Source organism: Capricornis sumatraensis, unplaced genomic scaffold (assembly GCF_032405125.1).
Source record: "Capricornis sumatraensis isolate serow.1 unplaced genomic scaffold, serow.2 scaffold3, whole genome shotgun sequence".
In the NCBI taxonomy this organism is placed as follows: Eukaryota; Metazoa; Chordata; class Mammalia; order Artiodactyla; family Bovidae; genus Capricornis; species Capricornis sumatraensis.
In genome coordinates, this window is record NW_027184614.1 from 339,218 (window position 1) to 356,385 (window position 17,168).

The window sequence follows — 17,168 nt, forward strand, 5'->3', positions numbered from 1 at the left end:
ATGGTTGCTTGACCGCCCAGACTCAGCACAGCACGGAGAGCACAAGGCTCACAGGGCCCCTGGCTGGGGTCTGCAGCCCCACACACGCGGAGGCTGACTCGGTGAGCGCCCAGAAGGTGCCTGACAGACGTCATTTCCCTAGTGCTCTCCTCCACAGCAGAGACGTGTGCAGGTGGTTTGGGCCTGCCCCTGCGTGTCTGGGCTCCCGTCCACAGCCCCAGCTCAGGGAAGCAGCTCCTGAGCCAAGACCTGTGGAGGGCGCAGGGGGCCCCGCCTGGAAGCCTAGTTTACAGCATGCGGGAAGTGAGCCTCCTGGGGAGAAGAGAAGGCAGCCCTGCTGTGTGCGGCTGCATTCACTGCTTTGGCGGAGCCGAGTGCGCCTCCAGTACGGCAGAGCTCCAGCTCTGCTCAGAGGCCCGATCTGGCAGAGTTGCTGGCGTGAGGCTGCTCTGCCCTGGGCGAGCCTTGCCCAGACTTGCCTCGCGTCTAGGCTTCCAGTCCAGAAAGGAGCGGGCTGCGCGAGACTGGGAGATGCTACTGGCGCCTTCCTGGCCTCAGCACCACTCCTGCCTTACCTTTGCACCTAGTCCTCAGGCGTTCTTGTGGAGGGCTTAGTTGCCGGTGGGTTGCACACTGCCAAGCGCTCCAGCAGAGAGGGCTCTATTAGAGGCAATGGGAGGGCAACTGCAGGGCTCCTCCAGCGGTTGCTTGACCGCCCAGACTCAGCACAGCACGGAGAGCACAAGGCTCACAGGGCCTCTGGCTGTGGTCTGCAGCCCCACACACGCTAAGGCTGACTCGGTGAGCGCCCAGAAGGTGCCTGACAGACGTCATTTCCCTAGTGCTCTCCTCCCCAGCAGAGACGTGTGCAGGTGGTTGGGGCCTGCCCCTGCGTGTCTGGGCTCCCGTCCACAGCCCCAGCTCAGGGAAGCAGCTCCTCAGCCAAGACCTGTGGAGGGCGCAGGGGGCCCCGCCTGGAAGCCTAGTTTACAGCATGCGGGAAGTGAGCCTCCTCGGGAGAAGAGAAGGCAGCCCTGCTGTGTGCGGCTGCATTCACTGCTTTGGCGGAGCCGAGTGCGCCTCCAGTACGGCAGAGCTCCAGCTCTGCTCAGAGGCCCGATCTGGCAGAGTTGCTGGCGTGAGGCTGCACTGCCCTGGGCGAGCCTTGCCTAGACTTGCCTCGCGGCTAGGCTTCCAGTCCAGAAAGGAGCGGGCTGCGCGAGACTGGGAGATGCTACTGGCGCCTTCCTGGCCTCAGCACCACTCCTGCCTTACCTTTGCACCTAGTCCTCAGGCGTTCTTGTGGAGGGCTTAGTTTCCGGTGGGTTACACACTGCCAAGCGCTCCAGCAGAGAGGGCTCTATTAGAGGCAATGGGAGGGCAACTGCAGGGCTCCTCCAGCGGTTGCTTGACCGCCCAGACTCAGCACAGCACGGAGAGCACAAGGCTCACAGGGCCTCTGGCTGTGGTCTGCAGCCCCACACACGCTGAGGCTGACTCGGTGAGCGCCCAGAAGGTGCCTGACAGACGTCATTTCCCTAGTGCTCTCCTCCCCAGCAGAGACGTGTGCAGGTGGTTGGGGCCTGGCCCTGCGTGTCTGGGCTCCCGTCCACAGCCCCAGCTCAGGGAAGCAGCTCCTCAGCCCAGACCTGTAGGAGGCGCGGGGCGCCCCCGCCTGGAAGCCTAGTGCACAGCATGAGGGAAGCGAGCCTCCTTGGGAGAAGAGGAGGCAGCCCAGATGCGTGGGGCTGCAATCACTGCTTGGGCGGAGCCGAGTGCGCCTCCAGTACGGCAGAGCTCCAGCTCTGCTCAGAGGCCCGATCTGGCAGAGGGCTGGCGTGAGGCTGCTCTGCCCTGGGCGAGTCTTGCCCAGACTTGCCTCGCGGCTAGGCTACCACTCCAGAAAGGAGCGGGCTGCGCGAGACTGGGAGATGCTACTGGCGCCTTCCTGGCCTCAGCTCCACTCCTGCCTTGCCTTTGCACCTAGTCCCCAGGCGTTCTTGTGGAGAGCTTAGTTGCTGGTGGGTTGCACACTGCCAAGCTCTCCAGCTTGAGGGCTCTAGTAGAGGCAAAGTGAGGGCAACTGAAAGTCTATTCTTACGGTTGCTTGACCGCCCAGACTCAGCACAGCACGGAGAGCACAAGGCTCACAGGGCCTCTGGCTGTGGTCTGCAGCCCCACACACGCGGAGGCTGACTCGGTGAGCGCCCAGAAGGTGCCTGACAGACGTCTTTTCCCTAGTGCTATCCTCCCCAGCAGAGACGTGTGCAGGTGGTTGGGGCCTGCCCCTGCGTGTCTGGGCTCCCGTCCACAGCCCCAGCTCAGGGAAGCAGCTCCTCAGCCAAGACCTGTAGGAGGCGCGGGGCGCCCCCGCCTGGAAGCCTTGTGCACAGCATGAGGGAAGCGAGCCTCCTTGGGAGAAGAGGAAGCAGCCCAGATGCGTGGGGCTGCAATCACTGCTTGGGCGGAGCCGAGAGCGCCTCCAGTACGGCAGAGCTCCAGCTCTGCTCAGAGGCCCGATCTGGCAGAGGGCTGGCGTGAGGCTGCTCTGCCCTGGGCGAGCCTTGCCCAGACTTGCCTCGCGGCTAGGCTTCCAGTCCAGAAAGGAGCGGGCTGCGCGAGACTGGGAGATGCTACTGGCGCCTTCCTGGCCTCAGCTCCACTCCTGCCTTGCCTTTGCACCTAGTCCCCAGGCGTTCTTGTGGAGGGCTTAGTTGCTGGTGGGTTGCACACTGCCAAGCGCTCCAGCTTGAGGGCTCTAGTAGAGGCAAAGTGAGGGCAACTGGAAGTCTATTCTTATGGTTGCTTGACCGCCCAGACTCAGCACAGCACGGAGAGCACAAGGCTCACAGGGCCCCTGGCTGGGGTCTGCAGCCCCACACACGCGGAGGCTGACTCGGTGAGCGCCCAGAAGGTGCCTGACAGACGTCATTTCCCTAGTGCTCTCCTCCACAGCAGAGACGTGTGCAGGTGGTTTGGGCCTGCCCCTGCGTGTCTGGGCTCCCGTCCACAGCCCCAGCTCAGGGAAGCAGCTCCTGAGCCAAGACCTGTGGAGGGCGCAGGGGGCCCCGCCTGGAAGCCTAGTTTACAGCATGCCGGAAGTGAGCCTCCTGGGGAGAAGAGAAGGCAGCCCTGCTGTGTGCCTCTGCATTCACTGCTTTGGCGGAGCCGAGTGCGCCTCCAGTACGGCAGAGCTCCAGCTCTGCTCAGAGGCCCGATCTGGCAGAGTTGCTGGCGTGAGGCTGCTCTGCCCTGGGCGAGCCTTGCCCAGACTTGCCTCGCGTCTAGGCTTCCAGTCCAGAAAGGAGCGGGCTGCGCGAGACTGGGAGATGCTACTGGCGCTTTCCTGGCCTCAGCACCACTCCTGCCTTACCTTTGCACCTAGTCCTCAGGCGATCTTGTGGAGGGCTTAGTTGCCGGTGGGTTGCACACTGCCAAGCGCTCCAGCAGAGAGGGCTCTATTAGAGGCAATGGGAGGGCAACTGCAGGGCTCCTCCAGCGGTTGCTTGACCGCCCAGACTCAGCACAGCACGGAGAGCACAAGGCTCACAGGGCCTCTGGCTGTGGTCTGCAGCCCCACACACGCTGAGGCTGACTCGGTGAGCGCCCAGAAGGTGCCTGACAGACGTCATTTCCCTAGTGCTCTTCTCCCCAGCAGAGACGTGTGCAGGTGGTTGGGGCCTGCCCCTGCGTGTCTGGGCTCCCGTCCACAGCCCCAGCTCAGGGAAGCAGCTCCTCAGCCAAGACCTGTAGGAGGCGCGGGGCGCCCCCGCCTGGAAGCCTAGTGCACAGCATGAGGGAAGCGAGCCTCCTTGGGAGAAGAGGAGGCAGCCCAGATGCGTGGGGCTGCAATCACTGCTTGGGCGGAGCCGGGTGCGCCTCCAGTACGGCAGAGCTCCAGCTCTGCTCAGAGGCCCGATATGGCAGAGGGCTGGCGTGAGGCTGCTCTGCCCTGGCCGAGCCTTGCCCAGAGTTGCCCGCGGCTAGGCTTCTAGTCCAGAAAGGAGCGGGCTGCGCGAGACTGGGAGATGCTACTGTGCCTTCCTGGCCTCAGCTCCACTCCTGCCTTGCCTTTGCACCTAGTCCCCAGGCGTTCTTGTGGAGGGCTTAGTTGCTGGTGGGTTGCACACTGCCAAGCGCTCCAGCTTGAGGGCTCTAGTAGAGGCAAAGTGAGGGCACCTGAAAGTCTATTCTTACGGTTGCTTGACCGCCCAGACTCAGCACAGCACGGAGAGCACAAGGCTCACAGGGCCCCTGGCTGGGGTCTGCAGCCCCACACACGCGGAGGCTGACTCGGTGAGCTCCCAGAAGGTGCCTGACAGACGTCATTTCCCTAGTGCTCTCCTCCCCAGCAGAGACGTGTGCAGGTGGTTGGGGCCTGCCCCTGCGTGTCTGGGCTCCCGTCCACAGCCCCAGCTCAGGGAAGCAGCTCCTGAGCCAAGACCTGTGGGAGGCGCAGGGGGCCCCGCCTGGAAGCCTAGTTTCCAGCATGCGGGAAGCGAGCCTCCTCGGGAGAAGAGAAGGCAGCCCTGCTGTGTGCGGCTGCATTCACTGCTTTGGCGGAGCTGAGTGCGCCTCCAGTACGGCAGAGCTCCAGCTCTGCTCAGAGGCCCGATCTGGCAGAGTTGCTGGCGTGAGGCTGCTCTGCCATGTGCGAGCCTTGCCCAAACTTGCCTCGCGGCTAGGCTTCCAGTCCAGAAAGGAGCGGGCTGCGCGAGACTGGGAGATGCTACTGGCGCCTTACTGGCCTCAGCTCCACTCCTGCCTTGCCTTTGCACCTAGTCCCCAGGCTTTCTTGTGTAGGGCTTAGTTGACGGTGGGTTGCACACTGCCAAGCGCTCCAGCTTTAGGGCTCTAGTAGAGGCAAAGTGAGGGCAACTGAAAGTCTATTCTTACGGTTGCTTGACCGCCCAGACTCAGCACAGCACGGAGAGCACAAGGCTCACAGGGCCTCTGGCTGTGGTCTGCAGCCCCACACACGCTGAGGCTGACTCGGTGAGCGCCCAGAAGTTGCCTGACAGACGTCATTTCCCTAGTGCTCTCCTCCCCAGCAGAGACGTGTGCAGGTGATTGGGGCCTGGCCCTGCGTGTCTGGGCTCCCGTCCACAGCCCCAGCTCAGGGAAGCAGCTCCTCAGCCAAGACCTGTAGGAGGCGCGGGGCGCCCCCGCCTGGAAGCCTACTGTACAGCATGAGGGAAGCGAGCCTCCTTGGGAGAAGAGGAGGCAGCCCAGATGCGTGGGGCTGCAATCACTGCTTGGGCGGAGCCGAGTGCGCCTCCAGTACGGCAGAGCTCCAGCTCTGCTCAGAGGCCCGATCTGGCAGAGGGCTGGCGTGAGGCTGCTCTGCCCTGGGCGAGCCTTGCCCAGACTTGCCTCGCGGCTAGGCTTCTAGTCCAGAAAGGAGCGGGCTGCGCGAGACTGGGAGATGCTACTGGCGCCTTCCTGGCCTCAGCTCCACTCCTGCCTTGCCTTTGCACCTAGTCCCCAGGCGTTCTTGTGGAGGGCTTAGTTGCCGGTGGGTTGCACACTGCCAAGCGCTCCAGCTTGAGGGCTCTAGTGGAGGTAAAGTGAGGGCAACTGAAATTCTATTCTTACGGTTGCTTGACCGCCCAGACTCAGCACAGCACGGAGAGCACAAGGCTCACAGGGCCCGTGGTTGGGGTCTGCAGCCCCACACACGCGGAGGCTGACTCGGTGAGCGCCCAGAAGGTGCCTGACAGACGTCATTTCCCTAGTGCTCTCCTCCCCAGCAGAGACGTGTGCAGGTGGTTGGGGCCTGCCCCTGCGTGTCTGGGCTCCCGTCCACAGCCCCAGCTCAGGGAAGCAGCTCCTGAGCCAAGACCTGTGGGAGGCGCAGGGGGCCCCGCCTGGAAGCCTAGTTTCCAGCATGCGGGAAGCGAGCCTCCTCGGGAGAAGTGAAGGCAGCCCTGCTGTGTGCGGCTGCATTCACTGCTTTGGCGGAGCCGAGTGCGCCTCCAGTACGGCAGAGCTCCAGCTCTGCTCAGAGGCCCGATCTGGCAGAGTTGCTGGCGTGAGGCTGCTCTGCCCTGGGCGAGCCTTGCCCAAACTTGCCTCGCGGCTAGGCTTCCAGTCCAGAAAGGAGCGGGCTGCGCGAGACTGGGAGATGCTACTGGCGCCTTCCTGGCCTTAGCACCACTCCTGCCTTACATTTGCACCTAGTCCTCAGGCGTTCTTGTGGAGAGCTTAGTTGCCGGTGGGTTGCACACTGCCAAGCGCTCCAGCAGAGAGGGCTCTATTAGAGGCAATGGGAGGGCAACTGCAGGGCTCCTCCAGCGGTTGCTTGACCGCCCAGACTCAGCACAGCACGGAGAGCACAAGGCTCACAGGGCCTCTGGCTGTGGTCTGCAGCCCCACACACGCTGAGGCTGACTCGGTGAGCGCCCAGAAGGTGCCTGACAGACGTCATTTCCCTAGTGCTCTCCTCCCCAGCAGAGACGTGTGCAGGTGGTTGGGGCCTGCCCCTGCGTGTCTGGGCTCCCGTCCACAGCCCCAGCTCAGGGAAGCAGCTCCTCAGCCAAGACCGGTAGGAGGCGTGGGGCGCCCCCTCCTGGAAGCCTAGTGCAAAGCATGAGGGAAGCGATCCTCCTTGGGAGAAGACGAGGCAGCCCAGATGCGTGGGGCTGCAATCACTGCTTGGGCGGAGCCGGGTGCGCCTCCAGTACGGCAGAGCTCCAGCTCTGCTCAGAGGCCCGATCTGGCAGAGGGCTGGCGTGAGGCTGCTCTGCCCTGGGCGAGCCTTGCCCAGACTTGCCTCGCGGCTAGGCTTCCAGTCTAGAAAGGAGCGGGCTGCGCGAGACTGGGAGATGCTACTGGCGCCTTCCTGGCCTCAGCTCCACTCCTGCCTTGCCTTTGCACCTAGTCCCCAGGCGTTCTTGTGGAGGGCTTAGTTGCCGGTGGGTTGCACACTGCCAAGCGCTCCAGCTTGAGGGCTCTAGTAGAGGCAAAGTGAGGGCAACTGGCAGTCTATTCTTACGGTTGCTTGACCGCCCAGACTCAGCACAGCAAGCAGAGCACAAGGCTCACAGGGCCTCTGGCTGTGGTCTGCAGCCCAGCACACGCTGAGGCTGACTCGGTGAGCGCCCAGAAGGTACCTGACAGACGTCATTTCCCTAGTGCTCTCCTCCCCAGCAGAGACGTGTGCAGGTGGTTGGGGCCTGCCCCTGCGTGTCTGGGCTCCCGTCCACAGCCCCAGCTCAGGGAAGCAGCTCCTGAGCCAAGACCTGTGGAGGGCGCAGGGGGCCCCGCCTGGAAGCCTAGTTTACAGCATGCGGGAAGCGAGCCTCCTCGGGAGAAGAGAAGGCAGCCCTGCTGTGTGCTGCTGCATTCACTGCTTTGGCGGAGCCGAATGCGCCTCCAGTACGGCAGAGCTCCAGCTCTGCTCAGAGGCCCGATCTGGCAGAGTTGCTGGCGTGAGGCTGCTCTGCCCTGGGCGAGCCTTGCCCAGACTTGCCTCGCGGCTAGGCTTCCAGTCCAGAAAGGAGCGGGCTGCGCGAGACTGGGAGATGCTACTGGCGCCTTCCTGGCCTCAGCACCACTCCTGCCTTGCCTTTGCACCTAGTCCTCAGGCGTTCTTGTGGAGGGCTTAGTTGCCGGTGGGTTGCACACTGCCAAGCGCTCCAGCAGAGAGGGCTCTATTAGAGGCAATGGGAGGGCAACTGCAGGGCTCCTCCAGCGGTTGCTTGACCGCCCAGACTCAGCACAGCACGGAGAGCACAAGGCTCACAGGGCCTCTGGCTGTGGTCTGCAGCCCCACACACGCTGAGGCTGACTCGGTGAGCGCCCAGAAGGTGCCTGACAGACGTCATTTCCCTAGTGCTCTCCTCCCCAGCAGAGACGTGTGCAGGTGGTTGGGGCCTGCCCCTGCGTGTCTGGGCTCCCGTCCACAGCCCCAGCTCAGGGAAGCAGCTCCTCAGCCAAGACCTGTGGAGGGCGCAGGGGGCCCAGCCTGGAAGCCTAGTTTACAGCATGCGGGAACGAGCCTCCTCGGGAGAAGAGAAGGCAGCCCTGCTGTGTGCGGCTGCATTCACTGCTTTGGCGGAGCCGAGTGCGCCTCCAGTACGGCAGAGCTCCAGCTCTGCTCAGAGGCCCGATCTGGCAGAGTTGCTGGCGTGAGGCTGCTCTGCCCTGGGCGAGCCTTGCCCAGACTTGCCTCGCGGCTAGGCTTCCAGTCCAGAAAGGAGCGGGCTGCACGAGACTGGGAGATGCTACTGGCGCCTTCCTGGCCTCAGCACCACTCCTGCCTTACCTTTGCACCTAGTCCTCAGGCGTTCTTGTGGAGGGCTTAGTTGCCGGTGGGTTGCACACTGCCAAGCGCTCCAGCACAGAGGGCTCTATTAGAGGCAATGGGAGGGCAACTGCAGGGCTCCTCCAGCGGTTGCTTGACCGCCCAGACTCAGCACAGCACGGAGAGCACAAGGCTCACAGGGCCTCTGGCTGTGGTCTGCAGCCCCACACACGCTGAGGCTGACTCGGTGAGCGCCCAGAAGGTGCCTGACAGACGTCATTTCCCTAGTGCTCTCCTCCCCAGCAGAGACGTGTGCAGGTGGTTGGGGCCTGCCCCTGCGTGTCTGGGCTCCCGTCCACAGCCCCAGCTCAGGGAAGCAGCTCCTCAGCCAAGACCTGTAGGAGGCGCGGGGCGCCCCCGCCTGGAAGCCTAGTGCACAGCATGAGGGAAGCAAGCCTCCTGGGGAGAAGAGGAGGCAGCCCAGATGCGTGGGGCTGCAATCACTGCTTGGGCGGAGCCGAGTGCGCCTCCAGTACGGCAGAGCTCCAGCTCTGCTCAGAGGCCCGATCTGGCAGAGGGCTGGCGTGAGGCTGCTCTGCCCTGGGCGAGCCTTGCCCAGACTTGCCTCGCGGCTAGGCTTCCAGTCCAGAAAGGAGCGGGCTGCGCGAGACTGGGAGATGCTACTGGCGCCTTCCTGGCCTCAGCTCCACTCCTGCCTTGCCTTTGCACCTAGTCCCCAGGCGTTCTTGTGGAGGGCTTAGTTGCCGGTGGGTTGCACACTGCCAAGCGCTCCAGCTTGAGGGCTCTAGTAGAGGCAAAGTGAGGGCAACTGGAAGTCTATTCTTATGGTTGCTTTACCGCCCAGACTCAGCACAGCACGGAGAGCACAAGGCTCACAGGGCCCCTGGCTGGGGTCTGCAGCCCCACACACGCGGAGGCTGACTCGGTGAGCGCCCAGAAGGTGCCTGACAGACGTCATTTCCCTAGTGCTCTCCTCCACAGCAGAGACGTGTGCAGGTGGTTGGGGCCTGCCCCTGCGTGTCTGGGCTCCCGTCCACAGCCCCAGCTCAGGGAAGCAGCTCCTGAGCCAAGACCTGTGGAGGGCGCAGGGGGCCCCGCCTGGAAGCCTAGTTTACAGCATGCGGGAAGTGAGCCTCCTCGGGAGAAGAGAAGGCAGCCCTGCTGTGTGCGGCTGCATTCACTGCTTTGGCGGAGCCGAGTGCACATCCAGTACGGCAGAGCTCCAGCTCTGCTCAGAGGCCCGATCTGGCAGAGTTGCTGGCGTGAGGCTGCTCTGCCCTGGGCGAGCCTTGCCCAGACTTGCCTCGCGTCTAGGCTTCCAGTCCAGAAAGGAGCGGGCTGCGCGAGACTGGGAGATGCTACTGGCGCCTTCCTGGCCTCAGCACCACTCCTGCCTTACCTTTGCACCTAGTCCTCAGGCGTTCTTGTGGAGGGCTTAGTTGCCGGTGGGTTGCACACTGCCAAGCGCTCCAGCAGAGAGGGCTCTATTAGAGGCAATGGGAGGGCAACTGCAGAGCTCCTCCAGCGGTTGCTTGACCGCCCAGACTCAGCACAGCACGGAGAGCACAAGGCTCACAGGGCCTCTGGCTGTGGTCTGCAGCCCCACACACGCTGAGGCTGACTCGGTGAGCGCCCAGAAGGTGCCTGACAGACGTCATTTCCCTAGTGCTCTCCTCCCCAGCAGAGACGTGTGCAGGTGGTTGGGGCCTGCCCCTGCGTGTCTGGGCTCCCGTCCACAGCCCCAGCTCAGGGAAGCAGCTCCTCAGCCAAGACCTGTGGAGGGCGCAGGGGGCCCAGCCTGGAAGCCTAGTTTACAGCATGCGGGAACGAGCCTCCTCGGGAGAAGAGAAGGCAGCCCTGCTGTGTGCGGCTGCATTCACTGCTTTGGCGGAGCCGAGTGCGCCTCCAGTACGGCAGAGCTCCAGCTCTGCTCAGAGGCCCGATCTGGCAGAGTTGCTGGCGTGAGGCTGCTCTGCCCTGGGCGAGCCTTGCCCAGACTTGCCTCGCGGCTAGGCTTCCAGTCCAGAAAGGAGCGGGCTGCACGAGACTGGGAGATGCTACTGGCGCCTTCCTGGCCTCAGCACCACTCCTGCCTTACCTTTGCACCTAGTCCTCAGGCGTTCTTGTGGAGGGCTTAGTTGCCGGTGGGTTGCACACTGCCAAGCGCTCCAGCACAGAGGGCTCTATTAGAGGCAATGGGAGGGCAACTGCAGGGCTCCTCCAGCGGTTGCTTGACCGCCCAGACTCAGCACAGCACGGAGAGCACAAGGCTCACAGGGCCTCTGGCTGTGGTCTGCAGCCCCACACAAGCTGAGGCTGACTCGGTGAGCGCCCAGAAGGTGCCTGACAGACGTCATTTCCCTAGTGCTCTCCTCCCCAGCAGAGACGTGTGCAGGTGGTTGGGGCCTGCCCCTGCGTGTCTGGGCTCCCGTCCACAGCCCCAGCTCAGGGAAGCAGCTCCTCAGCCAAGACCTGTAGGAGGCGCGGGGCGCCCCCGCCTGGAAGCCTAGTGCACAGCATGAGGGAAGCAAGCCTCCTGGGGAGAAGAGGAGGCAGCCCAGATGCGTGGGGCTGCAATCACTGCTTGGGCGGAGCCGAGTGCGCCTCCAGTACGGCAGAGCTCCAGCTCTGCTCAGAGGCCCGATCTGGCAGAGGGCTGGCGTGAGGCTGCTCTGCCCTGGGCGAGCCTTGCCCAGACTTGCCTCGCGGCTAGGCTTCCAGTCCAGAAAGGAGCGGGCTGCGCGAGACTGGGAGATGCTACTGGCGCCTTCCTGGCCTCAGCTCCACTCCTGCCTTGCCTTTGCACCTAGTCCCCAGGCGTTCTTGTGGAGGGCTTAGTTGCCGGTGGGTTGCACACTGCCAAGCGCTCCAGCTTGAGGGCTCTAGTAGAGGCAAAGTGAGGGCAACTGGAAGTCTATTCTTATGGTTGCTTGACCGCCCAGACTCAGCACAGCACGGAGAGCACAAGGCTCACAGGGCCCCTGGCTGGGGTCTGCAGCCCCACACACGCGGAGGCTGACTCGGTGAGCGCCCAGAAGGTGCCTGACAGACGTCATTTCCCTAGTGCTCTCCTCCACAGCAGAGACGTGTGCAGGTGTTTGGGGCCTGCCCCTGCGTGTCTGGGCTCCCGTCCACAGCCCCAGCTCAGGGAAGCAGCTCCTGAGCCAAGACCTGTGGAGGGCGCAGGGGGCCCCGCCTGGAAGCCTAGTTTACAGCATGCGGGAAGTGAGCCTCCTCGGGAGAAGAGAAGGCAGCCCTGCTGTGTGCGGCTGCATTCAGTGCTTTGGCGGAGCCGAGTGCGCCTCCAGTACGGCAGAGCTCCAGCTCTGCTCAGAGGCCCGATCTGGCAGAGTTGCTGGCGTGAGGCTGCTCTGCCCTGGGCGAGCCTTGCCCAGACTTGCCTCGCGTCTAGGCTTCCAGTCCAGAAAGGAGCGGGCTGCGCGAGACTGGGAGATGCTACTGGCGCCTTCCTGGCCTCAGCACCTCTCCTGCCTTACCTTTGCACCTAGTCCTCAGGCGTTCTTGTGGAGGGCTTAGTTGCCGGTGGGATGCACACTGCCAAGCGCTCCAGCAGAGAGGGCTCTATTAGAGGCAATGGGAGGGCAACTGCAGAGCTCCTCCAGCGGTTGCTTGACCGCCCAGACTCAGCACAGCACGGAGAGCACAAGGCTCACAGGGCCTCTGGCTGTGGTCTGGAGCCCCACACACGCTGAGGCTGACTCGGTGAGCGCCCAGAAGTTGCCTGACAGACGTCATTTCCCTAGTGCTCTCCTCCCCAGCAGAGACGTGTGAAGGTGGTTGGGGCCTGGCCCTGCGTGTCTGGGCTCCCGTCCACAGCCCCAGCTCAGGGAAGCAGCTCCTCAGCCAAGACCTGTAGGAGGCGCGGGGCGCCCCCGCCTGGAAGCCTACTGTACAGCATGAGGGAAGCGAGCCTCCTTGGGAGAAGAGGAGGCAGCCCAGATGCGTGGGGCTGCAATCACTGCTTGGGCGGAGCCGAGTGCGCCTCCAGTACGGCAGAGCTCCAGCTCTGCTCAGAGGCCCGATCTGGCAGAGGGCTGGCGTGAGGCTGCTCTGCCCTGGGCGAGCCTTGCCCAGACTTGCCTCGCGGCTAGGCTTCTAGTCCAGAAAGGAGCGGGCTGCGCGAGACTGGGAGATGCTACTGGCGCCTTCCTGGCCTCAGCTCCACTCCTGCCTTGCCTTTGCACCTAGTCCCCAGGCGTTCTTGTGGAGGGCTTAGTTGCCGGTGGGTTGCACACTGCCAAGCGCTCCAGCTTGAGGGCTCTAGTGGAGGTAAAGTGAGGGCAACTGAAATTCTATTCTTACGGTTGCTTGACCGCCCAGACTCAGCACAGCACGGAGAGCACAAGGCTCACAGGGCCCGTGGTTGGGGTCTGCAGCCCCACACACGCGGAGGCTGACTCGGTGAGCGCCCAGAAGGTGCCTGACAGACGTCATTTCCCTAGTGCTCTCCTCCCCAGCAGAGACGTGTGCAGGTGGTTGGGGCCTGCCCCTGCGTGTCTGGGCTCCCGTCCACAGCCCCAGCTCAGGGAAGCAGCTCCTGAGCCAAGACCTGTGGGAGGCGCAGGGGGCCCCGCCTGGAAGCCTAGTTTCCAGCATGCGGGAAGCGAGCCTCCTCGGGAGAAGTGAAGGCAGCCCTGCTGTGTGCGGCTGCATTCACTGCTTTGGCGGAGCCGAGTGCGCTTCCAGTACGGCAGAGCTCCAGCTCTGCTCAGAGGCCCGATCTGGCAGAGTTGCTGGCGTGAGGCTGCACTGCCCTGGGCGAGCCTTGCCCAGACTTGCCTCGCGGCTAGGCTTCCAGTCCAGAAAGGAGCGGGCTGCGCGAGACTGGGAGATGCTACTGGCGCCTTCCTGGCCTCAGCACCACTCCTGCCTTACCTTTGCACCTAGTCCTCAGGCGTTCTTGTGGAGGGCTTAGTTGCCGGTGGGTTGCACACTGCCAAGCGATCCAGCAGAGAGGGCTCTATTAGAGGCAATGGGAGGGCAACTGCAGGGCTCCTCCAGCGGTTGCTTGACCGCCCAGACTCAGCACAGCACGGAGAGCACAAGGCTCACAGGGCCTCTGGCTGTGGTCTGCAGCCCCACACACGCTGAGGCTGACTCGGTGAGCGCCCAGAAGGTGCTTGACAGACGTCATTTCCCTAGTGCTCTCCTCCCCAGCAGAGACGTGTGCAGGTGGTTGGGGCCTGGCCCTGCGTGTCTGGGCTCCCGTCCACAGCCCCAGCTCAGGGAAGCAGCTCCTCAGCCAAGACCTGTAGGAGGCGCGGGGCGCCCCCGCCTGGAAGCCTAGTGCACAGCATGAGGGAAGCGAGCCTCCTTGGGAGAAGAGGAGGCAGCCCAGATGCGTGGGGCTGCAATCACTGCTTGGGCGGAGCCTAGTGCGCCTCCAGTACGGCAGAGCTCCAGCTCTGCTCAGAGGCCCGATCTGGCAGAGGGCTGGCGTGAGGCTGCTCTGCCCTGGGCGAGCCTTGCCCAGACTTGCCTCGCGGCTAGGCTTCCAGTCCAGAAAGGAGCGGGCTGCGCGAGACTGGGAGATGCTACTGGCGCCTTCCTGGCCTCAGCTCCACTTCTGCCTTGCCTTTGCACCTAGTCCCCAGGCGTTCTTGTGGAGGGCTTAGTTGCCGGTGGGTTGCACACTGCCAAGCGCTCCAGCTTGAGGGCTCTAGTAGAGGCAAAGTGAGGGCAACTGAAAGTCTATTCTTACGGTTGCTTGACCGCCCAGACTCAGCACAGCACGTAGAGCACAAGGCTCACAGGGCCCCTGGCTGGGGTCTGCAGCCCCACACACGCGGAGGCTGACTCGGTGAGCGCCCAGAAGGTGCCTGACCGACGTCATTTCCCTAGTGCTCTCCTCCCAAGCAGAGACGTGTGCAGGTGGTTGGGGCCTGCCCCTGCGTGTCTGGGCTCCCGTCCACAGCCCAGCTCAGGGACGCAGCTCCTGAACCAAGACCTGTGGGAGGCGAAGGGGGCCCCGCCTGGAAGCCTAGTTTCCAGCATGCGGGAAGCGAGCCTCCTCGGGAGAACAGAAGGCAGCCCTGCTGTGTGCGGCTGCATTCACTGCTTTGGCGGAGCCGAGTGCGCCTCCAGTACGGCAGAGCTCCAGCTCTGCTCAGAGGCCCGATCTGGCAGAGTTGCTGGCGTGAGGCTGCTCTGCCATGGGCGAGCCTTGCCCAAATTTGCCTCGCGGCTAGGCTTCCAGTCCAGAAAGGAGCGGGCTGCGCGAGACTGGGAGATGCTACTGGCGCCTTCCTGGCCTCAGCTCCACTCTTGCCTTGCCTTTGCACCTAGTCCCCAGGCGTTCTTGTGTAGGGCTTAGTTGCCGGTGGGTTGCACACTGCCAAGCGCTCCAGCTTGAGGGCTCTAATAGAGGCAAAGTGAGGGCAACTGAAAGTCTATTCTTAAGGTTGCTTGACCGCCCAGACTCAGCACAGCACGGAGAGCACAAGGCTCACAGGGCCTCTGGCTGTGGTCTGCAGCCCCACACACGCGGAGGCTGACTCGGTGAGCGCCCAGAAGGTGCCTGACAGACGTCTTTTCCCTAGTGCTCTCCTCCCCAGCAGAGACGTGTGCAGGTGGTTGGGGCCTGCCCCTGCGTGTCTGGGCTCCCGTCCACAGCCCCAGCTCAGGGAAGCAGCTCCTCAGCCAAGACCTGTAGGAGGCGCGGGGCGCCCCCGCCTGGAAGCCTTGTGCACAGCATGAGGGAAGCGAGCCTCCTTGGGAGAAGAGGAAGCAGCCCAGATGCGTGGGGCTGCAATCACTGCTTGGGCGGAGCCGAGTGCGCCTCCAGTACGGCAGAGCTCCAGCTCTGCTCAGAGGCCCGATCTGGCAGAGGGCTGGCGTGAGGCTGCTCTGCCCTGGGCGAGCCTTGCCCAGACTTGCCTCGCGGCTAGGCTTCCAGTCCAGAAAGGAGCGGGCTGCGCGAGACTGGGAGATGCTACTGGCGCCTTCCTGGCCTCAGCTCCACTCCTGCCTTGCCTTTGCACCTAGTCCCCAGGCGTTCTTGTGGAGGGCTTAGTTGCCGGTGGGTTGCACACTGCCAAGCGCTCCAGCTTGAGGGCTCTAGTAGAGGCAAAGTGAGGGCAACTGGAAGTCTATTCTTATGGTTGCTTGACCGCCCAGACTCAGCACAGCACGGAGAGCACAAGGCTCACAGGGCCCCTGGCTGGGGTCTGCAGCCCCACACACGCGGAGGCTGACTCGGTGAGCGCCCAGAAGGTGCCTGACAGACGTCATTTGCCTAGTGCTCTCCTCCCCAGCAGAGACGTGTGCAGGTGGTTGGGGCCTGCCCCTGCGTGTCTGGGCTCCCGTCCACAGCCCCAGCTCAGGGAAGCAGCTCCTGAGCCAAGACCTGTGGAGGGCGCAGGGGGCCCCGCCTGGAAGCCTAGTTTACAGCATGCGGGAAGTGAGCCTCCTCGGGAGAAGAGAAGGCAGCCCTGCTGTGTGCGGCTGCATTCACTGCTTTGGCGGAGCCGAGTGCGCCTCCAGTACGGCAGAGCTCCAGCTCTGCTCAGAGGCCCGATCTGGCAGAGTTGCTGGCGTGAGGCTGCTCTGCCCTGGGCAAGCCTTGCCCAGACTTGCCTCGCGGCTAGGCTTCCAGTCCAGAAAGGAGCGGGCTTCGCGAGACTGGGAGATGCTACTGGCGCCTTCCTGGCCTCAGCACCACTCCTGCCTTACCTTTGCACCTAGTCCTCAGGCGTTCTTGTGGAGGGCTTAGTTGCCGGTGGGTTGCACACTGCCAAGCGCTCCAGCAGAGAGGGCTCTATTAGAGGCAATGGGAGGGCAACTGCAGGGCTCCTCCAGCGGTTGCTTGACCGCCCAGACTCAGCACAGCACGGAGAGCACAAGGCTCACAGGGCCTCTGGCTGTGGTCTGCAGCCCCACACACGCTGAGGCTGACTCGGTGAGCGCCCAGAAGGTGCCTGACAGACGTCTTTTCCCTAGTGCTCTCCTCCCCAGCAGAGACGTGTGCAGGTGGTTGGGGCCTGGCCCTGCGTGTCTGGGCTCCCGTCCACAGCCCCAGCTCAGGGAAGCAGCTCCTCAGCCAAGATCTGTAGGAGGCGCGGGGCGCCCCCGCCTGGAAGCCTTGTGCACAGCATGAGGGAAGCGAGCCTCCTTGGGAGAAGAGGAGGCAGCCCAGATGCGTGGGGCTGCAATCACTGCTTGGGCGGAGCCGAGTGCGCCTCCAGTACGGCAGAGCTCCAGCTCTGCTCAGAGGCCCGATCTGGCAGAGTGCTGGCGTGAGGATGCTTTGCCCTGGGCGAGCCTTGCCCAGACTTGCCTCGCGGCTAGGCTTCCAGTCCAGAAAGGAGCGGGCTGCGCGAGACTGGGAGATGCTACTGGCGCCTTCCTGGCCTCAGCTCCACTCCTGCCTTGCCTTTGCACCTAGTCCCCAGGCGTTCTTGTGGAGGGCTTAGTTGCCGGTGGGTTGCACACTGCCAAGCGCTCCAGCTTGAGGGCTCTAGTAGAGGCAAAGTGAGGGCAACTGGAAATCTATTCTTACGGTTGCTTGACCGCCCAGACTCAGCACAGCACGGAGAGCACAAGGCTCACAGGGCCTCTGGCAGTGGTCTGCAGCCCCACACACGCGGAGGCTGACTCGGTGAGCGCCCAGAAGGTGCCTGACAGACGTCATTTCCCTAGTGCTCTCCTCCCCAGCAGAGACGTGTGCAGGTGGTTGGGGCCTGCCCTTGCGTGTCTGGGCTCCCGTCCACAGCCCCAGCTCAGGGAAGCAGCTCCTCAGCCAAGACCTGTAGGAGGCGCGGGGCGCCCCCGCCTGGAAGCCTAGTGCACAGCATGAGGGAATCGTGCCTCCTCGGGATAAGAGAAGGCAGCCCTGCTGTGTGCGGCTGCATTCACTGCTTTGGCGGAGCCGAGTGCGCCTCCA